General features: G+C 32.8%; 1 protein-coding gene across 4 annotated transcripts in view; it reads left to right on the top strand.

The window, feature by feature from the left end:
• The window catches only part of ADGRB3 (adhesion G protein-coupled receptor B3), a 747,209-nt gene that overhangs the window by 267,968 nt on the left and 456,861 nt on the right, over positions 1-22,380 (top strand). The gene's annotated exons all lie outside the window — the stretch shown is intronic.

Genomic DNA, 22,380 nt, shown 5'->3' on the forward strand with positions numbered 1-22,380 from the left:
ATGTATGTTTAGGTTGTTGGGACTGTTACCTATATCTCATATTATCTGGCCAATATGTAGCATTATTATATAAGTATTATATAACGATTTGTTTTAACAGTCCCCAAAAGTACATCCAAACCCATGTTGTCGTTTATTCGAGTACTATTCCTAAAGAACGATTATTCAGGGTACACATATAAGGTCATCTAATCAATTCTGAAGTTTTGCTTTGTTCGTGATAGGCTAATCCTTTTTCCAGCTGACATGAACTTCACAAAGTCTCCTTCTGAGCCTCTGGCTTGAAGAATAATTAATAAGTTAACTCTATTTCTTATACTATATGAGACATCTCTTTATTTTCTATCCATCGGGACTGAGAAAAAAAACACTTCTTTTATTATGAACTAAAATTATAAAGTTACTTGCAAATAGATGTATTTTGTAGCAAATAGGCTACGATCTATTTTAATCACTATAGCAATGACAACTCTAGCAGGCGTCCCTTTCTGCTTGGTTGGTCAAGCAGTCAATTACCTGCGTCCTACTTTGAAGCTTACCTGCTGCAGGCTGGTCCATGACCTCCATCTTCAATGTTATCATTCTACAGCTCTGAGTACAAATGGGATCATCCCCACGTCTCCTTGCTTCACAGCAGTTCGTTGATTGTCTTCAAATTGTAAATTAGTTTTGCAAATTAGGTTAAAAAGTTCCCAAATATTCACTCTACTCTTCCCTCTAGCTATTGTCCCAGTTTTCTCTCTTCTTTCATAGGATTGTAGAAGGAAGGAACTTGACCGCTGCCTCAGTTTTCTCACAACCTACTTTCTCCTTAAATACACAATCTAGTTTCCCTCTCTATATTCTAGAGAAACTGTCCTGACCACCAATTTTGTTAAAAAAAAAAGTTTCCTGCTTGACTTTTAGAATTAATGTGTAATCCTTGTGGATAATCTTCAAAAGACAATGAATTATAAAGATAACATAAACTATAGCCTCATAGAAATAAATACCACAAGTTTCTTTTTTTTTTTCTTTTTGGTTCTTTTCACTGTCTTTATAAATGTAGCAAGAGCTTTTTTGATTGCCATTAAAATTTTTTGGAAAATGGTACTCAAATGTGGCATTAATTTCATTATTAGTAGTAGTTCCTTAATTTCTAATTCTTCAATATATATGGTATATATTGGTATATAGCATATATATTGTTGCTTGTAGTCTACAATCAAGAAGGTATACCATATATATAGGAGGTATACCATATATATTGTTGGTATACCATATATATTGAAGGTATACCATATATATTGAAGGTATACCATATATATTATTGCTTGTAGCCTACAAGCAAGAAGGTATACCATATATATTGGAGATTCTTCAATATGTATTTAATCATACATCATTGACCATGTGTCATAGTGTTTTTAATCAGATAGATTCCAAAAAGTAGACTTACTGGGTCAAAGAATGTTGGAAATTTTAAAGTTGCTAATAAAAATGGTCAAATTTTTAAAAGACAGATTTTACATAATTTAGATTCCAATAGCATTCTGAGTGCTCATTTTATGACTCTCTTAAAAGTATTGTTTATGTTTTAGACTTTTGCTAATCTGATAGAAAAAAATAATTATTGCTATTGCAGTTTATGTTATTTGAATGGTTAATGGAATGAACATGTTTATTAGTTATGGTTATAGGTTTGTCTGTTAATTTTTATTCATGCAACTTTGCTGCAAATATTTTCCCTGGTTTGTTGTTAAACTTTAAATTTTATTCATAATGTTTCTGATGAGCAAAATATTTTTATAATGTACTGGAAGCTTTCGACAGTAAAATCTATCACATCTATTAATATTTGCTTCTGTACTGTCTCTTCATCTTTTTTAGCTTCACTCTTTTCCTTTTTATCCTGCCACTTACCTGTGAGACATTAGGCAAGTTTATTCATCTTTCTAGGCCTCAAATGAAAATAATATATATACAAAAGGATAACAGTAAGGAGTAAATAATATTCTGAAGCACTCAGCAGCATCTGACTCACTCAGTAATTCAGATTCAAATTTATAGTTATTCTCCCAATAGCTTTAGCATATTTATTTTTAAATTCACTGCTTGTCTTATACTTTGTTTTTACTAAATTTTTAGAAATTATTGTTTATAATTTATTATTGATATAGCAAAGCTGTTAATTTGAGTATTTTAGCACATATTCAGACACAATGAACTTATTAATTCTACTGGTTTTAAAATTGAGCTTTTATAACTTTATTGTCTACACATTTAAATGATTTGTTTCTTTTTTCATTGTTTGTTGTATAAATTCTTTGATTCTTATTCTGTTGGATCTACTTCCAAACCAGTGAGAAAGAATTATTGTTATAATGAGCATCCTTGATTGGTACTTTTTACTTCTGAGAATGCCTTTAGAGTTTCATCACTAAATGTGATAGAACTATGAGTTCGAGACATTTGTTATTTTTTCTAATTATATTAGGGATTCCTATTGTAAAATAATTTAAGTAGAGTTGATACGTTTCAGACTTTAATAGGTTTATAGAAATTATATTTCCCTCAATGATTTCCCAATGTTAATACCTATGTTAATTCCTTGAATGGACCCTGTTTTTAGTTGTAAGCAATTTATCTTCTCATGCACTAGTAATTTTATCCTAGTATTTTACTTAGTATTTTCAGATAAGTTATTTTGCCTTACGGTTATTTTTAACCATGTTTACCAGATGTTGCTCTCTGTGTTGTCTTAATTTTCTAAAACAAACTAGGTAGCTTTTCATCCTTTCCATTTCTGTAACATTTTATATGTATCAAGAAACAACTTTAATATAAAAAATTTAAAAACCAACCCTTCAATGTATTTGAGTTTTGTCCTTATTTGTATATAGTTCTTTAATATTTTCTATTTCTTCTTTACTGAACAATGAAATATTTCTCCTGTTTCTTGCATTACCTTATCTTTTATGATACATAAAATTCAATAAGATCTTAATATTAATGTTTACAATAATATCAACTTTAATATTAAAGACAATAAATTATTTAATTATCTATTGCTGTCTTAATTTCTACATGGATTTTTATCTCTTCATTGAATTTGCTACAGTTTTTCTGCTACTCTCAAAAAGAAACATCTATTGACATTATTGGTCGATGACCAATTCTAAGGTTTATATTTTTCTAATTAACTTATTTCTTCTTTTATCTTTTTGGAAATGGTTTGATATTTAAGGGTCCACAATGACTACTTGTCTCCAAATCTAGTAATCTTCTGAACGCCTGAGAGCATTTCTCTTATTCCTTGAATATGTCTCAGCTAGACCTCTCTAATGAAACACTCTCCTAGTGTTTCTAGCTACTTTCACTATTCCTCTTCACCTTATTTCAAACTTCTTGTTTTCTCTCCTAACCTTAAAAGTGGGCTTTCTCCAAAAGCAGCCTGTAGTTCTTATTTGCTTTGTAGACCCCATCCAACCTCACCCAATCACAGTCAAAAGTCAGTAAGCCTATATCCTCATATTGACAGTCTTAGTCTATATTTCTAACTATAGGCTGAATATTTCCATTAAGAAGTTAAACTCTCAAAGTGAATTTGAACTCAAAGTGAAGTCACAAGCTTTCAAAATAAAGCCCTTGTTATGACTTCCATATTGCTATATAATTTCTATTATTTCTAAATATTTTTATCTTAAAGTTCTAAAAATCCTCATTTACTTCCCTGAGCTTCAGAAACTAATCCAGTTCTGTATTTGTAGTTCACATGGTCTCACCTAAGCATCTCCTCTCTTCCGTATCTGACATCACCAAAGCTGACAAGCAAGCCTTGTGGTTAAATGGACATCCAATCAGAAAAGTTTCAGTCTCCCTTAAATGTATAAGTGATTCTCCTGAGGCCCCCTCTTTTTCTTCTTTTGGATGAAAACCTGTCAATATTCTATTTGGGATGACCAATAAATGGTGCCCTTTTTTCCTTGGAAGACATTGGAGATTTTAACTAAGCAAAATTTCTTGAATGATGAAATCTTTGCACTATTAGGTAACAAGTTCTCAAGAAAATCAAATAACATCTTGTTACATGTGCTTCCTCACAAAACACAGTCCAAAACTTGGAAGATAATGTTACTAATAATTTTTTGGTAGTGGAGTTGGTGAACACATAATATATTTTTTTCTAGCATTTTATATTTTCTATTATGAACTTGAATTACTTTTATATGAGAAAAGAACACCCTGCCTTTTTGTATTTACTTTTAGTATTGTAGGACAAACAACATGGCTTTTAACACAAACATACTTAATTTTGAATCTGAGCTCTCTAATATACAGTGTAACTGGACACTATTACTTTATCCTCTACTTCCTCATCTCTACATTGGTGAAGAAATAAAAATTTTTATTCCACAGAAATGTAAATGAGGCAACAAATTTTATCCTTCTACTAAGGCTACTAAGACTATGCCACTATTGGCATAGTCAGAGCTCATGAAATGTTGTCATCACTTAAGAACAAAAGGAAGAAAATGTTGACAGACCTCTCTGTGACTTCTGAGTTTAATTTTATATGATAATCTGATAGTAACTTTGTCATGCATTTTTTGATATCGCTTCTTTGTTGGTCTCAGAGTGGGACTTAAATGGTTCCTATCACTCTTTTCCAAACAATCTACTGCTTGAAGCCTAGAAATATCCTTCTGTAGGTAGATGCAGTATGAAATTTAGAGGGTAATTCAGTCTATCATTGTTGGACATTTGGGTTGGTTCCAAGTCTTTGCTATTGTGAATAGTGTCGCAATAAACATACATGTGCATGTGTCTTTATAGCAGCATGATTTATAATTCTTTGGGCATATACTCAGTAATGGGATGGCTGGGTCAAATGGTATTTCTAGTTCTAGATCCCTGAGGAATCACCACACTGACTTCCACAATGGTTAAACTAGTTTACAGTCCCACCAACAGTGTAAAAGTGTTCCTATTTCTCCACATCCTCTCCAGCACCTGTTGTTTCCTGACTGTTTAATGATTGCCATTCTAACTGGTGTGAGATGGTATCTCATTGTGGTTTTGATTTGCATTTCTCTGATGGCCAGTGATGATGAGCATTTTTTCATGTGTCTTTTGGCTGCATAAATGTCTTCTTCTGAGAAGTGTCTGTTCATGTCCTTCGCCCACTTTTTGATGGGGTTGTTTGTTTTTTTCTTGTAAATTTGTTTGAGTTCATTGTAGATTCTGGGTATTAGCCCTTTGTCAGATGAGTAGACTGCAAATGTTTTCTCTGATTCTGTAGGTTGCCTGTTCACTCTGATGGTAGTTTCTTTTGCTGTGCAGAAGCTCTTTAGTTTAATTAGATCCCATTTGTCAATTTTGGCTTTTGTTGCCATTGCTTCTGGTGTTTTAGACATGAAGTCCTTGCCCATGCCTATGTCTGAATGGTATTGCCTAGGTTTTCTTCTAGGGTTTTTATGCTTTTAGGTCTAACATTTAAGTCTTTAATCCATCTTAAATTAATTTTTGTATAAGGTGTAATGAAGGGATCCATTTTCAACTTTCTACATATGGCTAGCCAGTTTTCCCAGCACCATTTATTAAATAGGGAATCCTTTGCCCATTTATTGTTTTTGTCATGTTTGTCAAAGATCAGATAGTTGTAGATATGCGGCATTATTTCTGAGGGCTCTGTTCTGTTCCATTGGTCTATATCTCTGTTTTGGTACCAGTACCATGCTGTTTTGGTTACTGTAGCCTTGTAGTATAGTTTGAAGTCAAGTAGCGTGATGCCTCCAGCTTTGTTCTTTTGGCTTAGGATTGACTTGGCGATGCAGGCTCTTTTTTGGTTCCATATGAACTTTAAAGTAGTTTTTTCCAATTCTGAGAAGAAAGTCATTGGTAGCTTGATGGGGATGGCATTGAATCTATAAATTACCTTGGGCAGTATGGCCATTTTCACGATATTGATTCTTCCTACCCATGAGCATGGAATGTTCTTCATGTGGCACATATATACCATGGAATACTACATAGCCATAAAAAATGATGAGTTCATGTCCTTTGTAGGGACATGGATGAAGCTGGAAACCATCATTCTCAGCAAACTATCGCAAGGAAGAAAAACCAAACACTGCATGTTCTCACTGATAGGTGGGAATTGAACAATGGGAACACATGGACACAGGAAGGGGAACTTCACACACCAGGGCCTGTTGTGGGGTGGGGGGAGGGATAGCATTAGGAGATATACCTAATGTTAAATGACGAGTTAATGGGTGCAGCACACCAACATGACACACGTATACATATGTAACAAACCTGCACGTTGTGCACATGTACCCTAAAACTTAAAGTATAATTTTTAAAAAAAAGGAAATTTAGAGGGTAAAGCCACAGGTCAAGACAGCAAACCACAAATCTAATTTAAATGCCTAAGTCAGTAAATTCAGTGTGATACTCTGGAAACCAGCATGCTATGCCCTCTGTCTATATAGGAGGCTGTGTGTGAGAAAGAGAGGTTTAACAATTAAAAAGAAAGTGCACATTTAGAAGGTATCAAACCTGATTGAGCAGTGTTGCAAAAGGGACATGGAAATTAACAGAGCATTTATCTTTAATTTGGGCATTTAACTGTACTACTTTCCGTGGTCTTTGCAAAAAGAAGTTTAAGGCTGGCAATTGCTTTTTTAGCTCATGATGTCTTTTCATTTGGAAATTCGTTTCTGGGAAAGTTTGAAAGTTGGCTTTTTGGAAAATTACTTTTTTTTTTTGCTACACAAAGGTTATTCATAAATGTCAAACATCATTTGGTAGTTGTTTCTGTTTTTTTTTTAATGTCTGGAAGGATATCTTTTGAGACTTGTTTTTGAGGTCAAGCTAGTGTTTAAGGGAAGTGGGAAATTCTGATCTGTGAAACTACTGGGTTTGAGAAAAACATAGAGCACTGTTACACAGAAAAATAAAGTATTTGTATGATTCAGTTGTGACCTTTTTGAATGATTAACAGATTGCCAGCCTGGTAAAAGACAGTTCTTTCTCAGCCATTTACTAAGAATAATTGAGTACTGTTGTGAGAATTCTATTCTTTTATTAAGCTTGGATTCAGAAAACCTTTAGGGTCTATAGAGGACACCAAAATTAATGCCTTTCAGTCTCAGTAACTTGTGGAATGAATATATAAATTACTGATTTTTTTCTGTGCCTCTTCCAGAATGAATCTAATGTGGCCTAATACTAACACTTATTAATGCTTCTTTAATAATGTATATTCACCTTCTTATTTATGTTCCATAAAAGAAATTTTGGTAGAGGCAACATTTCAAAGGTATCTGGTTGCCAAGGGTGAAAACGTTAGAGAGGAAGCAGTATGATACCTTACTCATCATTAAAGTGATTCTATTATATCCAACCTCATGTTAATGACTCCATAGGATTACATTCTTTTTAAATGTATCTTAATATCAATTCACATTGTGAGGCACTTAATCTAGCATATTTTGCTTCCCATAGAGTATCAAATAAAATCTACAAAACAGTTGAAAAGAACCGACAGCTAAGATTATAAAAACCCAGAGCATATATTTGCCTGATTCTCTATTAATCATATTTGAGCCTCGCTACCATAATGAACACCACGAAGACATGTCTACAAATTTAGAGAAGTAAAGGATACGAAGGACATAAAATTAGTTATAATTTGAAAGAAATCTTAGTGGTCTTATTAACTATGTGTCCTTATACTTGAGAGCGTGACTTGGCCATCAATTTGATGCAATTTTTTTTGAGTCCCAGATCCAACACATATTAGCTACGTAATGATGGACAAGTAACATAACCTCTTGAAACCTCATCAGCTTCATAAGTAAAATGAGAATAATAATAGGACCTAACTCATCCAGAAGATAGCACTTAAATATAGTGTCTATTTCATTGGAAAGAATTCTAGCCACATGGCAGAATGGGCTGATATTAATGGACCCAGACCTGTTAAAAATTCATAAAAATTTTGGATAAAATATAGTGACAGAAAAAATGAGCCAAGCCCAAAAGAAAGGGAAATGTATAGGTGTTCATAAAATAAACAATAAAAGACAAAATAACAATAAAGGAACAATAAAAGACAAAATATTAAGGGTACGCTGGATGATCTTAATTATTTTAGACAGCTATATGCTCTAAATGGCTAAGAATTGGGATCTAAGTGTTGTTGTGTAGACAGTAGAGTGTCCTCAGCCTTTGTAGTTTTGGAGAACTAAAAGCAATCCAACTATGGAAAGTTTCAGGCTTCAGAAAACTGCCCCATCTATCAGCAGAGATCTAGTAAAACTTTACTCAGTGGCCTGGAAAACAGTGAGAAGAAAGCTTGCCTTCTGTTTGGAGCCTTGAGTGGGCGGGGAAAAAAACTACCCAAGGAAAAAAACAAACACTGGCACATACCACACAGGTGTATGGTGTGAATTTATGTTGTCATGATTCAGTAACCTAAAACCAAGGAATTTACTGCTATGGAAGTTGTGGAAGGACTTTTACAGTGAGGCATTATATGAGTTTCACAGGAGAAAAGTACTGTGCAAGATGAACACTCAATAGAAATAAAATTAAATAAAAAATATAAAGAAAAACCAACTAAAGAAGGAAACAGAAAAATATGCAGAAGCAGCAGCAGATACAACACAAGGAGCAAACCAAGAACTAGGAAAAAACCACCTTAAATAAACTATGAAGGAGATATGTTTAAAGTTACTTTCCTAAGGAGTTGAAATCATTTTAAAACTAAGAATAAGAAAGAATGAATAAATAAAAATAGAATAAACATAAGCAGATTAAGAAAAACAGAACTACTAAAAATTAAACGTACAATTACTAAAATTAAAAATTCTGTAGATGGGATAAACACTAATGTGAAAGGAAATGTTTGTGAATTGGAAGATATATCTGAGGAAATCACCTAGAATAAAGTGAGTAAAGTTAATATTATGAGATTGTTCAATGAAAATAATCTTTCTTCTTCCCCTCTCTCTCCTCTCTCTTTCTTTTCTCTCACACTTCCAAAGTACTTTTCAATTGCTTACCAGGCAAAAGATACAGTAATAGACAGTTAATATTCCTACTCCTGTGAAGTTCATAGTTTAGTGGTTTGGTGGATACAGCAATTTATTAAAACAAATGAACAAAAACCAAACAAAACACAGGTTGATGAGCTCTTTGCAAATAATTAAAATTTGGTCTTAGGAAATCAGTGTATAAGTACTTTGTATTTGGTACTTGGCAAGGGTCTCTTGAAAGGGGTGAAATTTTAGGTTAGATAAGAATGACAAGACAATCTGTCAAGCACAATTAGTTTTTCAGTTGGAAAAAAATCAATTCGTGCAGAGGAGAAATGAGCTATGCATGTTGCAGAAACGAAAAGGAGACCAGTATGGTTAGAGCATGGTATGAAAGATGCAAGATGGTCTTGGAGGTGTATGCTGGGGCAGATTCTACAGGGCTTTTTCATACGAGCCAGGGTAAAGAGTTTGGATTCTATTCTAAATACTGAGAAATCATAAAAGGACTTTATATATGTTTTACCTTGTAAAGGATCTGTCCCTGTGCTATGTAGAGAATTCTCAGCAGCAGAAATGCTGGGGGTTGGGCGGTGGTGTGATGTGAGCAGTTAGGAGACCATTACATTGGTCCAAGTGATAGAGGCTACTGGGATTTGGACTGGAATGGTAGAGGCATCAGCTCTACCACTGATTTTACAGATTTGGAAAAGCTCTGGATAGGGATATGATGGGAATTTAAAATTGACAGGACATGGAGTTGGGAGAAAGATAAGAATCATAGTCAATTCCAGGAATCATAGATAAATCCATGTAAGAATTATGTCTACAATATTCATTAGTCACACAGCCACCACTTAAGCACTTCCAGTGATCAAAGGCTTGGTAGGTAACTCATATGGCCACTCATTCCTTTTCATGCATCCCAAATCATTAGAAAGCTCTTCCTATGGATTTGACCTACTTTTCCTTATAAAGAATATAGTTGCCTAAACAATATAGTTGATTTATTTTTAATCTTTCTTCTACATGATAAGTTTCTAAATATTTGAAGACAATTACTATTTTTTTCTTGAGGTTTTCTTGTTTCAAGTTAAATAATCTCAGTTCCTGATTTTTGTTAGACTCTATTTGTATGTCACTTAGGGTACTATAAACTCAATATTGAAGTTTGATTATTTGGAATTGTCCTAGTTTTCCTACTGGATTTTATTCTCTAAAGTGCCTTATCCATTGGGCACTCAAAAATTATTTCCAAAATAAAAATTAAACTAATCTCTTTTTTTTGAGACAAGTTTCACTCCCCTTCTCACCTTTTTAATGTTCTGAGCACCCTTCTTTGCACATATTTTACTTTATCAATATGCCTCTTAAAAAATAAAGACCATGACTAATTGATATGTAACTCAAAAGTTCTGAATTCCATGCTTCAAAAATGCAATCAAAAATTAAATTTAGGTTTGGTATAGCTATCTTACAATGTTGACTCATTAAACTTTAGTTATCAAATAACCAATGCAATCATTTTAATATAACTTATTTTAAGTCAATTGTATCCCCGCTAGGAGGATATACTCTTATACAATTTTCTGCCAAAGAAATAATAATATACAGAATATACAGATTCATAGAGAGATTTTAATTAATGGAAAAATGTCAGGTAAAACTTTTTTTAAGAAACTAAAACACAATGGAAAACATTTTTCCTTCAGAGAAGCAAAATTATAATGACTTCTACTTACTTCTTGATGAAACAGTTCATTATAATTGGATAATTAGTGCTAATGTCTCCTGTAAAGGTTCGGATGTTGGGGGAAGAAAAACCTGTAAGATGGAATAGGGAATAATTTCACATGTAAGAGATGCCATCCCTAACCCCCTTGCCCATCCTTGGCCACTTGGTCACCAGCCTTGTAGAAGCACAGTCATATGATGATGAGCAAACAACTCTGGACTCCTTGCTAGATTATGTTAGTGTTCTCATATGGTTCTGAAAATACAAAATCACCAGAAGGACCATGTTTAATGGATATTACTAGTATGAGATACCCAGACACAAGTAAAAGAATGTGAATTTATAACCCTAGCATTGTCATCAAGGTGCTCCCAAATTCTCTAGCCTTCCTAGAACTTATCTTTAATTTAGTATAAATTTTTAAACACACACTTGGCTTACCTTTAACATAATTTAGAGCTAGAAATTCAACATCTTCTTAATATTTCTAAAGATTCTTTGAGGCAGGGGTTGCATACATTTCTGCCTGTCCACTCATCCATTTATTTCATCCGTATTATCACTGCTTTGCATTTTCCTTCTGGGGCTATTTTCTTTATTCTGTCTCCCTTTTCAACCTCAACATGAAACTAAGCTTACTTTTCTTTAATCCTTTCCTTTTAAGTATCTCTAATGCAGGTTAAGTAGGCATTTAATAAAAGTTGGATGGAGTAGAGAGGGATTATATTTTACCGCAGCGTAGTATGTATTTCTATCTAAATATCACTATTATTAATAATTTATTTTTCAATTCCTTCCACAATGAATTTTTCAGTTTTTTTCCTCTGGTCTCATTTTCCCACCATTTTTCTGGACATGTCTTTTTTTATTCCTCTTCCAAGATTTCTTAGCCTCACTCCCCTTCTCTATTGTCCACAGTGAGCCTCATCTTCTCTCTCTGGAAGCCTCAGTAAACCTTAATTATTACTCTGCAATTATGTAAAGTGTATCTCTATTCTATAGCCAGTAACTTTTCAAGCCTGTCATCCTATCTTTATATAACCAAATGGGTTCAGCACAATATGTTGATAATCCTAAGACAGCTTTATGCAGTATTTCTGCTCAAATTATTTTTAATTTTATATTTATTTATTCACCAAATATTTATTTTGGGCACTGTGTGTTTTTTAAAAAGAAATGCAAAATGTAGAGCAAGGTGTGGGTCTCCTAAGGAAAATGATTATTTCTTTTAATAAATGCTGTTAGCCAGCAAAATATTTATGAGGCACTTAGTGTAGGTGGCCTGCAAAATGTATATTGGCTGATGGGAGTGAGAGGCTGACAGTTATTTGCCTAAAAGCCATACCTGATCCTGTAGGAATGAGTGAGATTTCTGGGGAAGAGAATGTTGAGGCAGAACCTAAGGGAAAAACTCACATTTAGAGGATGAAGAGTCACTAAGGCAATGAAAGAGACAGAAAAGCAGACAAAAGGAGGAAGAAAATTAAAATCCTGTCAGCTTTGAAAGCCAAGGAAGGTGAGCATTTCAAGAACGGTTGTGGGATGGGGAGGGCGGGAGAATGTCAAATCCTGAAAGAATCATGATGAACGTGACAGTTCTTAAGAGGCAATTGACTTTCAAGAGAGCAGTTTCATTCAAGGCAGGAGGTTTGAAGTCAGATTATCTGACATTATTGGGTGAGTGGGAAGAGAGGAATTAGAGGATATTCTTTTGAGAGGTTTCTGCAACAAGAAAGAATTGTTCAGAGAATGAAATGGGAAATTATATATTTTGCAGTTACCCTTTATTAATCAAGAATCAGGGGCTCAATTTTCATAGAGAAAATTATTGGAATGTGAGGGGGTTGAGATGGAAGCAGAGTACAGCTGGCAGTAACTCAGAACCTCCAAAACAAACGTGGAAGAAAATAAATTAGAAAGTTAGCTAAGGAGGAAAACATTCAATGTGCTCTGCTAGATACTGGTCCTTGTACTGAAGGGGAACACAGAGTACCAAGTAAACGAAATGAAAAACACAAATATCTAGACACACTGATAAAATTTCAAAACTCCAAAGATAAAAAGTCCTAAAAAGCGGGGGCCGGGTGCGTTGGCTCACGCCTGTAATCCCATCACTTTGGGAGGCCGAGGCGGGTGGATCACCTGCGGTCAGGGGTTCTACACCATCCTGGCTAACATGGTGAAACCCCGCTTCTACTAAAAATACAAAAAATTAGCGGGGCGTGGTGGTGGGCACCTGTGGTCCCAGCTACTCGGGAGGCTGAGGTAGGAGAATGGCGTGAACCCGGGAGGTGGAGCTTGCAGTGAGCCGAGATCGCGCCATCGCACTGCAGCCTCGGTGACAGAGACTCTGTATCAAAAAAAAAAAAAAAAAAAAAAAAAAATCCAGGTATAGAAGTCGTTCTCTCATAAGAAGACTCGTGGGCAACACTGGATACTAGGAGTGAGTACGGAAGTATCTTCAAAGTTTAATGAGAAAAAAATCTTAACCTTAAATTTCTAAGGCTAGCCAGACTAACATTCAAGCGTGTCAGGGTGAGGTAAATCAACTTTGGCCCATTCTCTGTGAAAGAATATATTGAAAAAAATGATAAATGAATCCAAGAAAGAAGACAAATGAAGAAACTAAAAAAAAGTCTAATAGTTAAATCTACATTTTTAAAGCACAATGTACAAATGTAATGGTTTGGAAATACATGACAAATAGATGTAAAGGAAGAAGGGGAGGTGATAGCAGACCCAAATTATTGTCTTGGTTGGAGAAGCCTATAGATGCTGGTTAATTAAAGAGATTGACAGATTTTTTAAAATACGCTTTATGTATATGTAAAAAATTAGGGTATAACACTTTTAAATAATTAAATTAGGATATCTCGAGAAAAAAAGTAGCAATGGCAATTCCTATCAATCCAAAAAAAATTAAGAAAGGGCAAAAAATAAACAGCAAGAAAACATGGTAAAGACAAACTCTAAAATAAGACAGAAGAGAAATGTTCAACATCGTAATAAATATAATAAATGTGAGTGGGTTTAATTCCCTATTAAAAGGAAGAAGGTCAGATGGGATTTTTAAAATCCAACTATATATGTTATGTAAAAGATACATGCTTGAAGCAAAATGACGCTAAGGGGCTGAAAATAAAATATAGAAAAAGATGTAGCAGACAAGTGTATCAGCAAAGCAGGAATAATAACATTAATATCAGACAAAATTGGAGTAAACATGAAAAGCACAAATCAGAATGAAGAGAGATGTCGTATGTTGATAGAAATCAAATAGATTCAGATGAAGAAGAGTTAACGTCTGCCCTGCCAACACTACGTGTACTGAAATATGTCAGGATTAAACACTAAACACTTCGGTGGGGGGTGTGGAATGTGGCAATATCTAACAAAATTTAAATTGTGATTCCTCACAGCAAAACCACTTTAGGAGACTCTCTTCAAGTAGAAAAGTCTTTGAAGACAACATATATGTCTAGCAATAGGGAAATATAAGGGAATGATGTAGTTCAAGTACATTTATATCTTCTTGGGCAGTTTTAAAAAATAAAAATAATAAAATATATAATATAAGAATAGAAGGATAGAATGATAAAGGACAGATATTATCTTCTGAGGTATAGAGAGACTAGATTGCTTCATAACAAAAAAAATCTATTAAAATTAAAAAGAGAGAAAACTGTAAGCATAATACAAAGACCAGTGAGACCGCAATATTGTTTGTGTCGTAGTGACATGGCTTTTGTGTCCACAGTTTTAATTTAAATGGTCTTTAAAACAACTTTTGTGTAATAATATTACGGATGAGATATGCACTTGGTTTTATATAAAGTACTCTATTAATGAAAAACTAAACTAAAAGTTATTTGTAAGAGAAATGTATATATAACTACTGATAACCTTCCTAAAGCGCTGGCTTAATTTAATTTTCATTCAATATTTCATAAGCCTTATATATCAGACTAGGGATAACAATAACGTTTTTCTATGAAAAGCAAGATTTTTGTCTGCTATGTTCACAGCTACATCTCCAGTGCTGAGAATCGTGTGTGGAATGTAATGGGTGCTCATTTAATGTTTGTTGAATGAGTGAAATGTATTCATTCCCAAATGCCTTTGATAAAATTCCCCCTTATAAAAAAATTTCTGTCTCATTTGGATGCTAGCTACAGCATAGATGTACTTTTTAAAATAAGTATTAGGCAATCTGAGATTTCACGTGCAAAGTAAACCTTGATTTAATGCTTAGATGTGGATCAAAATAACTTCAACCTTGAATGATTTGAGAAAATGTCTTGAGGAAACGAAACAACTCTTATGTTACTCAGACTCGTGCATGTGCACACATTCGTGTATGTCTGCGTACAGACCTGTTCATCGAGCTTGGCCAGGTCTTCTACAACTCTTGATCTGCTGAGAGGTAGCCTATATGTTCATGAATCAACTTTCGATCTGAGAAAAAAATGTAATTTTAGAGTATAAGGAGACCTTAGAGATCATGTTCCCAGCATCTCCTTTTGCAGGAGGAGGAAACAGGTGCAGGGAATTTAAGGCATGATGCCCTGAAATATGAGCTGCATCTCCTGATTGCTTATTTATTTTTCCACCCCTCCACATTGAGCCTTAACCTTCATCCCAGTTAAAATGGTCTTAACTATCTTTAGTATGTAAAGCACAGCTTTGAAAATACTAATTATTTGTAGATCTCTCTATACAATATCACTTGTCCCTTAGTATAATAACAACTGATGAAAACAAGCTCAAATATTAGTTAATTGATTAAAGGAATTTTTACGTAGTAGAAAGATACTGAAAATATTTTCCATGATCTTAGTTCATTTCTGAAAAATAAGCTAAAAGGTTAAGAGAATAGTTAAGATGGAATTAGGGTTATTTTAGAAATTATAAACGCTATATACATGTCTTAGTAGAATCATTCTTATTAAGAAAGTCAGGTTTGATACTTCTTTCATTAAATGTGTATAAAAGATACTATTTTAAGTTAAAACTTTTTGTAATAAACTAAAATATAGTGGTAGATAAATGGTAAAACATGACCACAACTACTTTGGTATTTCTAGATTCTCTTTTAAAAAAGCATTTTTATGTAAATATAATAGGTAAAGTAAAAATATGTAAAAGACAGAAGAAACCCTTCTCCCTTACCTCCATGTACAAAAAGTAAGCCTTGAGATCTTTAAACTCAATTGATTGTAATTCAAGTACAATAAAGATATACCAGAATTACCTAAATACCAGTGTTTTATGAAAAAAGAAGACATTTCATACACCACTTATATTTTTTTGGTCAAGCAACCATTAATCAAATATTTAACCTTCGATTGTAGGGTAGCATTTATTTTGTGCTAATAATATATTAATAATGTACCAATAGTAGTACTATAAAATAATGTACAAATTATTTTATGGAATATTTTAAGTTATTTCAGTAAATATGTATACAGTGATATTGCTTTAAGTTAAATTATTCTACACTGCACTGTTATAATAAATGATAATGAGCTTTGGTGAATTTGAAAGTACAATACTGGACATAAGTCAGAGAAGTGTCCATCCTTTTGGTAGCCCCTATAAAATCTTCTCTGAAGACAGAGTATGCATGTCAGAAAGTTTGGCAGTAAAGCAACCAAGCCATGTTCTAGTTTGGAAAATATAGAAATAACCATCCAGGGACAATTCAGTTTACTTTCTTATATTTCTGACTTTCTAAGATCTTGTCAAGAGACACATTAGCAACAAGGTTATTACAATTGTATGCTGTAAGAGTTTTAGTCTACTGTAAAGGTGTTAACAATTGCAGTAAATCATCTTATTTTGCCACTGGTATGCTAATGTGCTAAATTAAGGTCTGAAACAAATCAGCAACAAAAAATATCCAACTGCTAGTACTATTGAAAGTAGAATTGTATTTGTCGTTTATGTGCTTCTCATCACCAACAAATAAAACATATTGTTAAGCAAACTATTACTGCTGATTTATAAGAATTCAGTAGTTGTCTCAGAAAGAGATGAGATATTGACATTCAATTGCATAATGGATAAGAAATAACAAATAATTCCTGCACGATTACACACATTGATGAATTCTTGCATGGAAGAGTGTGTCCAGCTTACTAACATTTCCTGGATGGCAAACAGAATAAGTATAAAAATAATGATTTAAGGGTTTATCCTCTGAATTTCCTGGAAACATTCTCATAAAATATTTCATTACATAATCTTAAAACAAATGTTTGAGAAGTTCCAAAAGAAAGTCTATTATGTAATTATTTCATCATTTTTACTTGGACTAATGTTAAATAAATACAGCATTATTGTCTAAATATACCAAATGTATTTGGTAATCACTTCTACAAAATGTTATAAGTTACATAATGTAACAACATTGAAAACTCTTGAACATTTTTAACTTTTCTAAAAACATATTAGCCGTGTGCCCTTTGACTATTTCATGTTTTATCCATTTTTAGAAGTGCCCTAAAATTACTCATTTGCTTAACAGAGTTACGCCCAGCTATCCAACAAAATCATTTCTGTCGAAGTATTTCGGAAAGCAAGTTTTATTTTGTTACTGTAAGAAATAGCATTTTGGGCCCTGTAGCCACATAGCTAGCTTTGGGAATGGAACCAAGAAATAATAAGAAAGAGCATCAGTTAATCTCTTAAATGTTAATGATATATTTATCAGATTTCTACTATTTTTAATATTGATTAATCTTATTTTATTTAAATATATCCCAATATTTATTAATTTATTATATAACTGTCATTACTGAATTTTGTAGAAGTTTTCTTCCCTCATCTATTGTGTTTTTTATGGTTCTATGGGAAAATGAAATTAGTATATTTATAATCAGTAGTAAAAGTATCCGTTTAAAAATTGTATTCCGTTCATGCTAACTGTAGAAATGTTTTTGATTATATAAATTCCAGTCTTTTCTCCTATCCGCTCTATCTTTTCACAGAACACTTGGCTATATAGGTACTAAAAAATATTATATGAAAGAATACAATTTTTAAATCTGATAACATTTTTAAACACTATTAAAATCAAGGCAAACTCTTACAAATTAGAAAGATACCAAAATCCTGATAATCTGGGCTGCTCTTCACTATCAAAATATCTCCCAACTACAGTATGCAGGAAATATTTTCATGCAAAGTCACTGTGCCACTTCTGTTTCTAAATGAACAAATTTAATAATTTATATTCCTGCCTAAATATGAGCCTATAAGACATTAAATCTAATCACATTTTTCAGAAAATATATGGGTGCTTCTCAACAGAATTTACTTGCCTACGATACCTTAAGCCAGTCAGATGATGGACTCTTTCTCCTGTCAGCAAATCATATTTTAATATTCTTTCTTGTTAGGTTGTGATAAATGAGATACCACTTCTAATGTACGATTGTATGGCTTGAAAGATTTAATTGTATTTCTGTTTGGAGACATATTAAAGGATTATTTTTATTTTCTCTTTGGAGACAAATTAGCAAGTCATTGTAGTTAAGGGCATTCCAGTATTTAGGAAATTTATATAAAAAATGAGTCTCAAATGTAGCTCAATGATATTTTGATTATAATAGTTTTATATATTTCAAAGGATCAGGCCATGTTTAATGGATTTCCTTGAACTATGAGCTTTAGAATATCAGAAACCATTTCTGATTCATCTTTATAACTTTGGTTCCTAAGACACTAATTAATAAATGTTTATTTAAAAAATAAAGCTTTGTTTCAGGACAGTGGCATTTAATTTTCAAATGAAGCAGTATTTCAATTATTTTAATAATAACCTGAATATTTATGGATAATGACCTTATTGACAGCAGGAATTTTGACCATCATAACCATACATAACTAATTTTCAAGTACTTCACAGACTATTTTATTTTTCTCCCCATTGAACTAAGCAAGTTAAAGAAATGGCTCTCGACATCTAGAAACTTGCATTTTGGAGAAACAATTCCTAATGCAAAATTTGTTTGTTTGCTAAATAAATATTGAACTTCAGTTATGTCCAAAGCAGGAGATGATTTTAACATTCATAAGTAAAACTTCCTTTTCCTTAGAGTTTGTAATCTGCTAGGAAGAGTAAGACAATCTAATAATTATAATGAAAGTCCATTTTTAATTCAAAGCCAAGAAAAATAGAAGTTAAGGAAGGCAGAGGTTGTTTATGTTTAGTTAATGAAGAGACAGTTCATGGAGATGGTGACATTTGAATTAGGCTGTGGACACATAAACAAAAGATAACTAACGATGTGAAGTAGTATTTCCATTGCTAGACAGATTGCAGTAATGACTCTTATCTCCTAATCTATCGATGTGCTTGTATGTTTAAAAATACACATGGTAAAATAAGAAACGGATATGTGTTTGTGTTTTAACTTTTTAATGAATTCGATTTCACATTATTATGACCTTTAATTTCTAGACAAAAACTTTATAACTGATAATTGACTATCAAAAGTCAAATTTTAAGTCTATTTGTTTTTTAGTGACCTACTTACATATTCCTGGATGGGGGAAGAAATGACATAAAATTTTACTGAAGGAAATTATTTTTTAAATTGTTCTTTCATGTAACTTTGATTGTATCTGACTTCCAGAGCCTATTGCTTTTTAGCAAGAAGCTCAGTGAAAGATTGAGAAAATGTGCCTAAACATGGCTGTCATCTCTAGTCATTTGGGTTTTATACATGAACATAGTTCTTTACCCACCACTTCACTGATGACATCAACATAAAGATATAGGAAATAACCCTGTGTATTCATAAACCATGTATCATGTGTACATATATAATGTTATGCTATACATTATTTCATTTGATTTCATAACTTGCTTTCCATTGCTTTCACCAAAGCAGATCATCTTTTTATTTGGTTATGTTCTTTTTCTCGTGTAACTAATGTAATATGTTATCTTTGCGAACTAAGAATCATTTGAATATGAATCAACCACCCATGAAGAATTTATATTATTCAGAAAGTCTACTATGCTAAAAGTGTACCTCAACCCACATTCACCACATAAAATAATAGCAAAAATAATTGATTTTTCCTAAGTTTGGATGATCCAATTGGCCTAAATTTTTATTAGAAGTGAAGAAGATAATGCCATCTTGAAAGACAGCACAAATGTTTTGAAAATACCCCATTGCGAGGTATGGAGAGAACCATGACATTATCTGTTAAATCTTACTGTTAATAGCAACTCTAAAACAAAGAAGATTTTTATTTTGAAACATGGGACATAAACTTTGGCAGAAGTAACACACTTGGTTAGATAATAGTTTATATATTTCAATTACAAATTTGAATTAAGTCTAGAACAATGGATGTGGAATATTCAAAAAAATACCACCATACTGTTGTTTTCCCATCTGAAAAAAAAGAGTGAATTTTTAATGTCTTCTCTCTTATGAGGAATTTAGTTATGTCAGGACCTCATATTAATTCTCATTTTTTCAAAATAATTTTTCAGATACATTATATTGTTGTACAACAATAATCAACAATTCCAATTCAAACTTCTGATTATGTAATAAGTTTGTAATCAAGTTCATAAACTATTGAAGAATTCCTTATCGCAAATATTGTGATATGATAAACTATCAGCACTAGTATTCATATAACATTGATTATTGATAAGTAGAAATAACTATGGTGTAGGATATTGAAATTTAATTTGTAGGATATTGAAATTTAATTTGCATTACACATATTTTAAGAGATGTAAATCACATTCCAACTAACAATATAAAATGATTTACTTAAATTTGTTCTATTCTTTAAAAAATGAACACTTCAACTTGTTTTAAACTTAAGAAAGTGTTAAAAATTGAATGTGACACTTTTAAAATCATCCCAAGGCTGGCCATGGTGGCTCCTACCTGCAATCCCAACAATTTGGGAAGCAGAGGTGGGAGGATCCCTTGAGGCCAAGAGTTTGAGATCAGTCTGGGAAAGATAGTGAGACCTGCTCCAACAACAAAAACTTTAAAATTAGCTAGGCATGGTGGATGGTGCTTGTTGTCTTAGCTACTTGGGAGGCTGAGGCAAGGGAGAGGATCACTTGAGCCCAAACATTCAAGTTTACAGTGAGCTATGATTGCACTTCAGCCTGGGTGACAGACCAAGACCCACGGACATACTCAGACCTTCTGAATTTCAAGTTCATAGTCTCTATTAAAAATAAACCATTTTCCTTAGAAGAGAGATTTCAGCCTATTATCATGCTGCCACTGAGTTGAAGAATTACCTTCTACCAGAACAGGTTATACAGTTATTTACTACGTAATTAATTTGTAGGCATGAAATAATCTTTTCAGCATTCTTTGCCCGCTCAGTGCCAAAATTACCTTAGTGTGAGCATCAGAGCCCGCAGGTGACTTATGTAAACCTGTACTCTGACATAAATGCTGAAAACAATAGACATACCCGCAACTTAAAATACAAATTCAAGAGAAAATAAGGTGAAGCATACTGTTGATAAAAAAATTACTACTAAACTCCGGTGCTATTTCATATCCAGAAACATTCTAATTGCATATAATATTTGAAAATATTGGATAGTCAGTCCAGATATAAAATTCCTAAATTGTTAATTTTCAAAATTGTTAAATGAGTGATTAGATACTTCTTATGGTCTGGCAAAACGTGGTTTAGACACCATATACAGCACACATAACTGAATGGAATGAAAGGATATTGGTGGTAATGGGAAATAGTGATGGGTTTTACAAGGTCAGACCCACTGACATTTTATTATTGATAAGTACAATTAGCTACAGTGTAGGATATTGCCAAATTCTAAGCAAATGAATTTTTTAAAATATACTACATAGAAGCTGTTCTTTTACATTTTCTGCCTTGGATATTTTCTCACCTGACAAAAACAAACACACATTTAGATTTCTCAGATTTCTCAGAGGATGTTCTTTTGAGTAGATTATCTGTAAAAAATTTCTGACACATCAGTCAGGTGCCATGGTTTAATTTTCATGTGAGGATTTGGTAGGACAGATGAAAATGTGTGCTAGTCTTTTCTCCTTCCATGCAAGAATTGGTAGAAATAGTGCTTACAAGATACACTGCTTAATTACACTATCTGCAGTGTCACTGGAACACACTTCACCCAGTCATCTTTGTCATGTTTAAGAGACCAGGTCTTAAGGGCCTAGTAATTGTCTTGATGTAAAAGATAGCGGCACAATTTCTTGCCCCTCAGTATTCCCTTCCCATATCTAAACTCCTGTGAGACAGAACCAACAACTATTCCATATATTAGGCTCTGATTTTAGTAAAACCACTTTTCAGTCACAGTTCAATAAGCACAGATCTCTTGCAGAATTCTAAGAATATGAATTTTTAAAAATATGTTACAAGAAGCTATTCTTTTACTCAACTAATTTTTTTCTTTCTTCCATTTGTTCCCGAATTAGTATCAGACAATTTTTTTTCTGCCTTTCTTGAAAGTTCTACTATCAAATAATCAAATAACAGAAGGCTGGAAACAATAAATTTTATAAATATAACTTTTAAAAGAGAAAATATTCTCTTACATGTGATTAGAAAAGGGGGGAGGAA

The sequence above is a fragment of the Pongo abelii genome, chromosome 5 (assembly GCF_028885655.2).
Source record: "Pongo abelii isolate AG06213 chromosome 5, NHGRI_mPonAbe1-v2.0_pri, whole genome shotgun sequence".
Taxonomy (NCBI): domain Eukaryota; kingdom Metazoa; phylum Chordata; class Mammalia; order Primates; family Hominidae; genus Pongo; species Pongo abelii.